The sequence below is a fragment of the Nanorana parkeri genome, unplaced genomic scaffold (genome assembly GCF_000935625.1).
Source record: "Nanorana parkeri isolate BGI_ZX_2015 unplaced genomic scaffold, ASM93562v1 scaffold397, whole genome shotgun sequence".
NCBI lineage: Eukaryota > Metazoa > Chordata > Amphibia > Anura > Dicroglossidae > Nanorana > Nanorana parkeri.
This window is the reverse complement of record NW_017306665.1, coordinates 472541-485127: the sequence shown is the minus strand read 5'-3', so window position 1 is coordinate 485127 and position 12587 is coordinate 472541. Positions and strand designations below refer to the sequence as shown.

The 12587-nt window shown below is 43.6% G+C and overlaps 1 protein-coding gene across 2 annotated transcripts in view; it reads right to left on the bottom strand.

Annotated features, from left to right (window-relative positions):
- Positions 1-12587, bottom strand: part of NSMCE2 (NSE2/MMS21 homolog, SMC5-SMC6 complex SUMO ligase) — a 204637-nt gene that overhangs the window by 49286 nt on the left and 142764 nt on the right. The window lies entirely within an intron of this gene.

Here is a 12587-nt window from a genome sequence, read left to right as displayed (position 1 = left end):
CACTTCTAGATCATCATGATCATCCAGCATTCACAAGGGACAAGGGACAAGTACATTGCCTTCGACCTTTTAACAATGGAGGGGAAAAAAAAGTGGTCTGCATTTCTTCCTAGGATTTCCTAAATGTACTGCTGCCAACCAATCTTGCCCCCAGGAAATTAAAATTTCATGGAGAACTATGAGGTGAGTGAAAACTCACTCATTGAAACTGTCACACGTCGGCTCTATAGATCGGGAAGTGAGCGGTCACATAGCGTCACTCGCTCACTTCCCTGCAGAGAGCGGTGAATGTCACTTACTGCTCCCCGCAGGGATTCTCCCCTCCAGCGCTGACTGGAGGAACGGACGGGAGAGGGCAGAGCCCTCTGTCAATCAGCCAGCTGGGTGGAACTTGACAGTATTGTCGGGATCCGTCCCGGCTGCGACGCTCTCAATATATAGTGAGAAATAACTCGCTATATACTGAGCTTTGTGTCATGGGAGGAGGTCAGCATATGTCCTCCTGTGACCCTAAAGAGAACTATGGGATAAAAAGGTTACCCCATAGTTCTCTTTTAAAGACTACAAGGTCCACAGAGCAAAATCATCCAGATATAGGCACAAAACCATAACTTATATCACTGTGGTGCATTTACTCTTCTTAGCTAGTGGATTGAAGAACAATAACCTATGGCTCTCACATTGCAGAAGTCCTAAAAAAAAAAAGAAGCTATTTATAAAGGAAGGAGCCGTTTTATATCCCAGAGCCACTTACTATTCATAGATGTTTTCATCATCAATTCAACTTTCTCAACGGGAAATAAAAGCTGCCCTCCCATTAATAACATTCTTGTGTCTTACAACACCATTTCATAACTGCAGCACTGACATTGATGACGAAATGCGCCCTAGCACAGATGAAGAACAGGAAGCCTTTTATAGTCCCTTTTTGACAAATGGTAATTTATATAGTGTATCTGAGGCCATTTCTCCGAAACTTATTAATACCAAATACTTCTGAACTGTTTCTCAAGAGCTGTGTCACTGAAATCAATTTACAGTTCAGCAGTTACAGGAAGACGAGAGTTTTCTGCTGTTTCCAGTGGCATGTTTCCTTCCATGAGTTCCTCACATGGGAACAGATGTTAGCGTAATCGTTCCTACTGATTTATGAATGCTACGTTGGTTTGGGAGGTATTCCTCAAGCTGTGACATTTAGGACTAGGGTCAGGTCAAAGAGATAAGCAATAAAGATTACTTATGTTGAACTTGTAATAAACGTCTTCAGATACAAAATTACAAAGCAAAAATTGGTGGTAATGGTGGAGAGCAAGGACACTGATATTTATCATGAGTCCCACATACGTATCTACCTATTAGGGAGAACCAGGCACAGTGATAGCATTGGTCATAAAAGCCAACACTTTCATACAGGTCCTGCACTTGTTGTATGTATTGTGGAATTAGACCACCACCTTGGTGTTCTGCGAGACCTTCCCTGGCAAGGATTCTGCTCGGAGCTGAACTCTAGGAAGAAGATTAAGGACACAATTGAAATACAGAGAACAAAAAGACCCTAAAAGGACTTTTTAGGTATAAAAATTGTTACAAATCTTACTTTTAAAATGTTACATCATTTTATCAAAGAATAGTTGAGGATAAGGATAATTTTGGAATTCCTATACAGTACATAGAACCTTCCTGACCACATATCATATTTTCAGAGTCTCTACCTTATTTTCATGCACGATGGAATTAACAGATGAGGAGACAACGATAGTTGTCATTATCTCCCAATGTTGTGGGGCTGCAAGGGGTGGAAGGAACCTGGCATCAGAATTGATAAAGTTTATGACTGCCGCCTCTAGTGATCGTCTTGTCAGCTTTGTTGGACATACAAACTGGATGTTAACAGTCCTTTTTATTGAATATGGTGGACTATAGCGGTATCTGACTCAATGATATTAGCTAGGTATTGATTGGGGCCAAATGTATTAGAAGATCTGGTTTGACATGGCTACTTTGCCACTATGTGATAGATTTGGTAAATTATCTATTTTATGTGTCCCAGAGTGACCTACAGTCTTCGTTGTTTTTTAGTTCTGCCCTAATAATACAATCTACCAAAAACTGTGTAGTGAGCTGAATATAATGGAAACTGATTAATAAGGCATGCTCTCACATTACATGGTTATTGGAAATTTTTGTTAGTCTGACAGATTAGCTCTAAAACAAAATCAGACGGTTGGTATCCAGCTGTATAGAAATTCTATTTATCAAGTCAGATCATAACTGAAAACTTAGTCAGCCCTGCTCCCCAGAGCTTTAGCGTGTGACCCTGCCTGGCAACCCACAGCTTTTGCAGCATAATGTTCCAACCACGTCCTGAGTCTAATGTGCATGCTTGCTACTTTCATTCCTATGGTTGGTTGCACTCATGGCATCCCCAAGCTATTCAGAGTACAGCCATAGGAATGAATACGGTGAGTGGTGCACAGAAGGAGGTGCACGTGTCTGGGACTTCTCCTTGCAAAAGGCTGTGTGGCACTGAGCTGGGCCAGAAAGTGAAGATCTCAGGAACGGGGCTGAAGGTTAGTATTCAGATAGATAACTGCCACTCAAAGGCTTGAGGGAAAGATTTAAAGAACAAGAGTGAAGTTGGCCATTTGAGCAATCTTGTTGCTTCTCTAAAATAATTCAGACAGCTGTACCCTGTAATAGAAAATAATAACTACTTACCTCTTGGGTTGAGTGTTGGTCCAGTCTTTGCTTAGTTTCAGAGCTGGCAGTACCACTGCTATGTGATATTTCCAGGTGTGTTAGATGACGAGTTTCAGGCTGGGTGTCACGGTTCCTCCTGCTGGTTGTGGAGTCCTATTGTGATGTAACTGGAAGGGATCGAAGAACGGACTTGCCACCCACCCGAGAGGTAAGTATACATCCTCTTCTACTACAAGGTGCAGCTGTGTGGATTATGTTAGAGAAGCACATATTTCTACATACACACTAACACGTATGTATATATGATATATACCGATCAGCCATAACATTATGACCACTGACAGGTAAAGTGAATAGCATTGCTTCTCTTATTACAATGGCACCTGGAAGTGGGTGGGATATATTAGGCAGCAAGTGAACATTTTGTCCCTGAAGTTGATGTGTTTTAAGCAGACAAAATGGACAAGTGTGAGGATTTGAGCAACTTTGACAAGGGCCAAACTGTGATGTCTAGACGACTGGGTCAGAGCAACTCCAAAACTGCAGCTCTTGTGGGATTTTCCCGGTCTGCTGTGGTCAGGACCTACCAAAACTGGTCCAAGTAAGGAAAACTGGCGTACTAGCGTCAGGGTTTTGGGAGGCCAAGGATCATTGATATACAAGGGGAGCGAAGGAGGTCCCAGCTTGCAACTTACAGGACTTAAAAGATCTGCTACTGATGGCTTGGGGCCACATACCACAGCATGCCTTCAGAGGTCTAGTGGAGTCCATGCCACGATGGGTCAGGAAAAGGGAGACCCTCTCAATATTAGACAGGTGGTCATAATTTAATGTCTGATCGGTGTACATATGCACACACTGTAAAAAAAACTATTTGTAAGGTAAGCCTTCTACTGACAACTTGGCTCAGAAGCAGAAAAAATGTTCTTGTTTTTTTTCAGTTGCTTAATGCAAAAACCAAAAAGAGAGGCGGTAGCAAGATGGATGAGAACATAGTTTCTCTTTAACAAGAGGTGTGAAGCTACATATGAACTCAAAACAAGTTCTCTACATGACCTTGGTCTGCTGAAGCTGATTAAATACCTCCTCAAATGACGCAAAAAAGAGATAAACTTCACGCCGCATGAATAGCTGTCAAGATAAAGACCATAAAATCCTAAGAGAATTATAACCTATAGTGATTCCATATCACACTCAATACTATTACTCATCCTAACATACACAGTTAATCAGGTTTAAAAGAAAAAAAAAAAGGACATGTCAATCAAGTTCAACCAACAGAAGAAAATTAATAAATTGAAAACCTCCATATACAGAACCCTAAAAACATGGTTGATCCAGAGAAAGACATGCTGATTGGCTGGGAAGCCGGCTTCCTGGCCAATTAGCATGGAGCCTGCTTCCCGGCCAATCAGGAAGCAGGCCATTACTCGCCGCCCGGCTTCCTGATTGGCCGGGAAGCCGGCTCGATGCCGATTGGCTGGGAAGCCGGTTTCCCAGTCAATCACAATCGAGCCGGCCAGACAACATGAAGACGGCTTCCCGGAAGCCAGGCGGTAATGTAATTACCTGCCACCCGGCTTCTGGATTGCCCGGGAAGCCGGCTCCATGCTAGCGGAAGCACCCTTATCGGTACTCGTATCGGCAAGCACTGAAAGCAAAACATCGGTACTCATACTCGATACCGAAAAACCGGTATCGATGCATCCCTAATCTACAGCATCAGTGGGGGGAGATGGAAGGGGAAAAAGCACAGAAGCGGCAGTAGGGTCCAGGGGGTAGGAAGAAGGACCAGGGATTAATGAAAGGAGAACAGGAAAGGAGTTACACAGGAGGTAGGAGATGGAAGGGGAAAGCAAACACAAAAGCAGCAGTTGGGTCCAGATGTAGTTAACAGGATCTGGGTGGCTGTAAAGCCAGATCTCTTTAACTAGCATGCTATTGTGCGCCCCTCGACATGGCTTTCGGGTCCCCAGCTCCTCTAGGGGGACCCGGGACCACAGCAAACAGTGTCAGGATGGAGTGCTAGAGTAGACTGTTTCCGGATCTGCTCTGTGCTGAATGACACAGGGAGCTCTGTGCTCTCAGCGCTTCCTGCTTCAGAGCTGTCAAAACCCGGCTGAAGCACCAGGGATAAAGTTCATTAAGCACAATCCTGTGCTTGATGTTCTATTTTGGAGGGCAAAAGACACATCAGGAGTCTAATAGACCCCTGATGTCTCCATAAAGAGAACCTGTCACCTCAAAATGCTGATACAAAGGGGCTTGTTATCCCTTTTGTGATAGCAAAAAAAAAAAAACGGTGATAAAGTTAAAAAAAATACAACTAAGATACAAAAGGTCATAAAGTAAAAAATAGAATACAAAAATAAATAATTAAAAGGTGGTAAAAAGGTAAAAACATTTTCAATAAAAAGAAAAATTAATACCAACCCTGCTGCATCCGCCATCTGACCCAAAAGAACACATGCATGTAAGGCATGTGGGGACAGCAGGAGTTCTAACAAAATAAATGAACAGTGTGATCGGCACATCAGCACTGTACCTGGGAACACACACCAGCAGCTGTGCATTGTAGAGTAGTGGTGTGTAAGCAGCCTACAAGGCGGACCGTATTACAGACACAGATTGAGCTACCGCTCTGGCTAGGCCGCGATTCGGACCTCTGCTCAATGAAAATTTTACACTCCGGACCTGATTGAATTTTAATTCATTACCCCTGGTCTAAACTATAATCGGATTGTACAATCTCCTTAAAGCTGGACATACACCTATATATTCTATGCAGATTTTCTATGGTCAGATTAAAAACATGCAACAGATTCCCCCCATCAACGCTAAACTGTGTGGATGGAGGAATCTCCCTCTGGGCCAAGCTTCATTATCTTGCTAGTCAGCCCCGCTGGCTCTCAAACTACCTGAACAATCTGATTGGATGCCGGCATTGTTCAGGTGTTTTGAGAGCTGGCGGGGACGACTAGCAAGATCTATCCATCTATCCAAAACAAAAAAGTTCTGACATATCCTTTAAATTGTAGCACCAAAAGTGACTCAGCAGATCCATATATTCATTATAAATCTGATCGTTCACAGTACATATAGGTTTCATTTTCATTAGGACAATATACATAAAAAATGTTAAGCTGCTTTCAGAAACACGAGCACGAACGCTTACAGCGGCCTGATTTATGATTTTTCCCACGGTAAAATAAATGAATAAATGAATGTGGATGGAAACGCATTTAGCGGCTGGCGTTCCTATTACTTGGCCGGAGTTCTCGACATCTGAGGCTCAATGGAAACAATGAACAGTGCCGCCTCATTGACTTCCCAGCAAAATATCACAGCCTGTGCTCTGCGCGGCCAAGTTCAAGCAACAGTCTATAGGTAGGACAAGTGACTAACTGCAGGCAAACTTTGCTCATGGGCAAGCCCTGCAGTCGTGAATAAACCTGCGCATTTGTTTTATTGGATGGGGCTCAAAGGTCACCCAGAAAGAGAAGATCGCTACATGCTTGCAGCCCATTAGGAGCAGAATGTAGGGAAATATGTCCTATTGCAGAAAAAACCTCATACACCAGGGGTGGGCAACTTCGGCCCTCCAACTGTTGCAGAACTACAAGTCCCATGAGGCAGAGGCATGTTGGGATTTTTAGTTAGAACACAGCTGGAGGCCTGGAATTGCCCAGCCCTGCCATACATGTTACAATCTGATCTTGTACAATCCTCAAATTTGGATTTATAAAAACTTTGTAATATAAGCACCAAATCTATCCAACCCATCTGCATCCAATCACGCAGGCCCTAGCACTACATAGTTGTTGTTAGAACTAAAGAAAATGGTACAATCAGATTGTAAGGCATGTGGTGCACTCAACAGGTGAGCTTTCAGTGTCGACGGCTCAATACACACGTGGTCGTTTGCCAAAGGTTTTGCAATTTTGCCCAGGCACTCTTGTAATTCATACACCTCTGGCAGACAGCACAGCGAGAAGGGTGACACGACTTTCTCTGCTAGAGTTAAGGAAGGCAGTGGTGTCATGTCTCTGCCCCCAGGCTGCTGATTGGGCACAAATGTGGCAGCAACACACAGATAAGTCATCAGGCCTGCTCACTGCTCTCTCCTCCTGTCAGCACATGTGTATGCAACAGAGCCTGACGGGCTCCTAGTGTTGTCCTTTCTTTCCAAGTCTGCTGAATGCAGGGGGTGACAGGAAGCTGATATCAAGACAGATTTAGATACTTATGCTAATTGCATGCAAAAACACTGTTTATCATGTGTTACAACCAGGCACTCTGTGATTGGAGGAGGTGTGGATTAACATCATGTTCTACCCTCGTCCAATCACAGAATGCCTTGCATGCACTGAAAGGAATGCAAGAAGTTTGCAGAATGGACGAGCTGTAGAGCAGAGTCACCTACTGTGATCTGTGTACTCTAGCCGAATCCGTAAAGTTTCAGTGATGGATGTTTGGCACTGACTATGGGGGAAATGAAAAGAAATGTATTACATAACACGGTACCGGCCACATGTGTTCATTTATTTTTACAGTGCAAATGGCCAACAATTGTATTTGGCTGGAGTTCAGCTTTAAATGTATTTTTTAAATACAGGCAGCGCAAGTACCGGAATGTGACCTGGTATCAGCCTCTTGCAGTCCCTGTGCAGCAGAGCTGAAGCATGAGAGGAAGAGGAAGAAGAAGAAAAAGAAGCTGCCAACCAGTCCATGTGCTGCCAAGAGGCATGCTACTAGGAGAAGAAAGCAAATTGACAGAGATTACAGCCCTGGGGGCAGGCCCAGAACCACCAATGCTCAGAGGAAGCCTCTTAAATGATGCTGGCCATCAAGCTGAGGACATCTAGTGGCAGAAAAAAATACTGCAGGGGGAATCTCTGCAATAAGGGTGAAAACTGCTGCAAAAGCTGGTTTCCATATTTTTATGTTTTCATGGGCTTTTCTTTTTTAATCTTGTTATTTTTTTGACTGAAGTTCCACTTTAAAATGACACAGCACAGATCATCTTTAATTAAAGCAACATTAGCCGCTTCCCAACACATACAAATAAACAAAGCTCTCGAAATGTGAATTAAATCACTTGAGACGGATGGACGTCAAACTAGCTCAGCAAAACAAGATTATCGGACACATTCACCCCGCTGAGTGTTGTGTAAGAGTGCCCCTAGGCCTTTATATAACTATGCATGGCACGGAGGGGCATTTTTTTCCGCCGCGGTTCTTGGTCCTGGAGGGGGTCTGCTCTGTTGCACAAGAGGGCTCCAAGAGAATGAAATGTATCGAGTGTTTTCCTAGAAAAAAATGCAGCAAGACTGCTTGCCAGCTGGTCGGATGTCAGTGTCCAAAGCCAGGCTGCCGAGATCACCGCGGATGAGTCATGGTGAGTCATTCGTCAGCTATTTTCCCCTTTTCATGTACTGCCAGTCGCTACGTTAATATTCAACTCGAGAGTAAATTTAGCAAACCAGGAAAACAACTGTTTCCATGGCAGCCGATACATAATATTTACGCTATAGGCAGTAATGAGTATAATGAGGCAGAAGAATTCGGAGCAGTAAATCGTGAGAAAACGCGGGCCTTACGTTTATTGCCCCCCCTCCCCGGTCCATATGACTTTTGCTTCAGTTCATGATAACGCATGAAGAAGTGAGGTTGGATTGCGTAAGGCAGAGGGGCCTGGCTCTCACCGCCAAATCTAGAGGACGGGCCAAGCTGGTGGCGCAAAAATAAATAAATAACAAGTTATGGGCAGGATGCCAGTGGTGTGGACTTTACTAAACATAGACAGTTTTTATGATCTAGTAGGGTGAAGGTATTTCCATGTATCTGGTATCTGCAGCATATACGAGGTCATCAAAAGGTGGTATGTGGAGTCATTTTAAAGCCCATCTCCAGGAAAACAAAAAACGACATTTGCAGTGAGGCTACCTCTACACTGCTACAGCTAAAGTAAAATTAAACTCTTTTCTTTTTTTTGCATATGTCTACTGCTAGCTAGCAGTAGACATATGCAAAAATATAATGAATAAAAAAGTCACCAAAAAGGGTTTTACTTAGCTCTATCCCCGCAGCTCGCTACCGTCTGAAGTTCTGAAGATTCTCAAGCGGCCGAGCAGGATGATGGGGGGCGCATGCGCAGTAGAGATCTTCGGCCCGGGAGACGAGGAGAGACACGGTGTAAGTCAATGCACGCAGCCCGCAGCGTGCACGCTGGACAGGCTCCGTGGGTCACAGAAGACGCACCAGACTTACCCTGTGTTTCTCCTCTTCTCCCGGCCGAAGAGCTCTACCGCGCATGCGCCCGCCCCATGATCCTTCACGGCCGCTCGAGAATCTTCAGATACCCAGCCTGGAGCGAGCGGCGGAGGCACATGTACGTTTTTACCTAGTTGGTAACTTTTTTTTTATGTTTTTGCATATATCTACTGCCTGCTAGCAGTAGATATATGCAAAAAAGAAAAAAAAAAACCAAAAGGTTCAATTTTACTTGAAGGCATCCCTCTCATTCTGAATGAGCCGTCAATGCATTTTGACTTTTGAAGAACCAGACTTGCAGTCTTTTCGGCAATGTAGCACACTACAACACATGCCAATAGCGCCAGTGCATTGACATCTACTGTATGTGCGTCAGGTTGCCATTGTAAAAGGTAACACACAGTAAAACTTGCATGGTACACCATTCTTTCAATATGACGTAAAATCTTTATAATATAATAAATGCCCTTTTCTGCCTTTCCTAACATTTTTAGTTATAATATATCGCTTTCTAAGGCCTCACTCGCACTTGTCTTTTGCCTTTTTTTGGGCTCTTTTTATTAGCGTTTGTACCGGCATTTTGCGTGTGTTTTAAGCTTGAGAATTTCTATTATTTTTAGCCAATGGAGAGTTAGTTACTGGGCAAGAAAAGCATGAAAAACATGTGTTCCTCGCATCTTCCTTTCATTCTTCAGATGCTACCCCTGAAGTCTATTATGTCCAAAATGCATGACTGCCCCGAAAGAAGCTCATGTACCTTTTTTTGGGGGTATAGGCATTTTGCTACAAGTGACAGACATATGTGACAGGGGCCATTGAAAAGAATGGGATTCCTCCTATTGAGTGTTGCAGAACTCTATTAAAGCTATTTTATGGAGGAACCACGAGAGAGGGATACTACAGCACAAGAGAAGACATGACTATAACATGAGACTCCACACAAATGATCAAGGCCATGGGGCTTCCTCTTATATGATACAGAAATTGGGCAATCTCTTTAATAGTTCCTTATGGGCAACCTCAGGCATCCTGTACTCTGATGGTGATTGGTTGGTAGTGACAGACCTGTATTGTGTTTTGGCTAATATTCCCAAAAAGGAAGAACCTCACCCTCCTGATTAAGCATAGACTGCGAAACGTGTCACGACCTGGACCATTACACATATTTGTATGAACAAGCTACATGTATGTGCTTTGTATATAATTATATATGTCAACATTTGTATTGATGTCATTAGGTCTAGGAGGTTTACTTAGAGGGATCATGATACAGATCTGATTGGGTAGCAAACAATGTTTTAAACTAATTTTATAACTTTTTTTTAATGAACACAATAAAGTGATTCAAACTTTCAAAGAACTTTTGTCTAAACTGTGGTTTATGCGCACCGTTAAAGCCCCAAGAATAATTGTGGTTGCTTTCCTAAATGCTTTAATAGGGTTATTTGGTTCGGGGGATTCTATGTATGAATATAGTCAGGCATTTGAGCTACGAAATGGTCAGGGGTGAATGGGACCCAGGGCCGGTGCTGCCACTAGGCACACTGCTGCCTAGGTCGCAGCATCGAACACTCGCCTCCCCACGGCGCCCCCCGTATATTTCAAATCGCAAAAGCTGGCTGGCCATTGTACTCGGCCACTAAGCAGAGGAGCGGAACTTCAAGACAACTTTCTCTCTCGGGCCCACTCCTCTGCTCAGTGGGGGGGGGGGGGGGTCAATAGCCAGTCTGCTATTGGCGATTTCAAATAAAATAACCAATAGCACTCTGGCTATTTATCCAGGCTGCTTACATTCACTTGTCATATGCGGAAGCTAGGTGGCAAGAGAATGGGGCCGCGCAAGGGGAATTGGGGGTTGCGCCACCGGAGGGGAGCTGCAAGTAGATGGTCTTGCCTAGGGCGCAAAATAGTCTAGCACCGACCCTGATGGGACCTAAGCAACTACAGAATAAGCCACCTCCACCTATGGCTCCTATTTCTGTCCTGAATGATTGACCACAAGCTGGCTTCTTATATCTCTCAGAACTCCAGTGGTGAGATGACTCTGCCAGGATTTCCAGTATCCGCTATCACAAGGCCAATTGATGGGAGCAGACCTCCCTGATGGATTCTTCATAATGCTGAACATACAAATATCTTGGGAGTCCAGCTGCACAAGGATGACACCCTCATTGTGGCCTTGTGGGAGGCAGAGGAGACTACTGTGGGAATTAGTCACAGCTGGAATGTCCCAGGGATTCAAGAACCTAGTATGCGGATTGAGGCCATAACTAAAACATCAGCTTTCCACAGAAGTTGCCCGAGTGGTCTCACAGGAACAAGATGCTGGTTTTGTAGTTCTATCTCTGTTGTGAATAGAAACTTTTTGTTCTTTAAAGGCCAAGTCCACGTTTTATACCATGTTTCAGGTTACACCCATATTTAGGGTATAACATGAAATAATTTTATGTTATACCCATAGTGGTAGATGGGACTTGTAGAGAGCGGGCATCCCTCCTCCTATCCGGTCTGTAGTTTCCTGCTACAGGTCCGTACCTCCATACTGACATGAAGCTGGGGGTAGATTAGCAAGAGCCTGATCATTGTACCCGCGATGCACTGAAAGCAAATGCAATACTCTGCAGGCTCCATTGCAAAATAGTATTAAATGCACATCGAAGAAGAGATCAATGTTTCTCTGCATTTACTACTTTTTTGCAAGAGGTGGACGTGGCCTTTAATAAAATATTTGTTTAGCTTCTTTTTCATCTCTTGCATCAACTTCTTGTCTACATGCACTCCAATAAAGACTTCATGGCATTTCTACTGATGGTCTATGGGTTTCTCCACTAATCAATGGATTTCCTAATAGTGACAACAGAAGACCATGTCTGCGTTGTGTGTTGAACCTATTACCTGCAGTCTCCGTTGGAAACCAATGTGAAAATGCACACGAACAGTGTGTTGTGAGAAAGGGACAGAGTGAGGTCACCCTTTAGGAGGAAGTGCCTGAACAAGGATCTATATGCAGGATCACCATTTATTATTTTACTAAAAGCTGCATGTTAAAAATAAATAAAAGGATTTTTGAAATTACATTAACATGTTAAAGCTTATATTAGATTTTGGTGGTTGGGGTTACATATGCTTTACAGCAGGGCTGGATCCCAGGAGCCAGGTTGCCAGTGTGCCTCAAAAATTACAGCTGGCCCATAACTTTTGAGGTTTTCCCCATTTGTTGTCAGTGGAGCTGGCCACTAAAAAAATCCTGCTGGCTCCTGGATTGGACAGACTGGCGTCTGAATTCTATATTAATTTGTCCAGACCATGCCTGTGTGATATGCCTGTGTGATATGCCTGTGTGATATGCCTGTGTGATATGCCTGTGTAATGTGCCTGAACAAGCACCTCCATGGCAGGATTACCAGGGATTTACCAAAAGCAGCACATTTATTAAAAGTGATACAGGCAGTCCCCGGGTTACATACAAGATTTTTATTTATTTAACTTTTTTTTACTTTTTTAAACATTTTATTGTCTTTTTTATTGTTTTTTTATTTTTGTATTTTAATGTTGGAAGCAATAGCCAGCCTGCTATTGGCTATTGCAATAGCCAATAGCAGGCTGGCTATTGC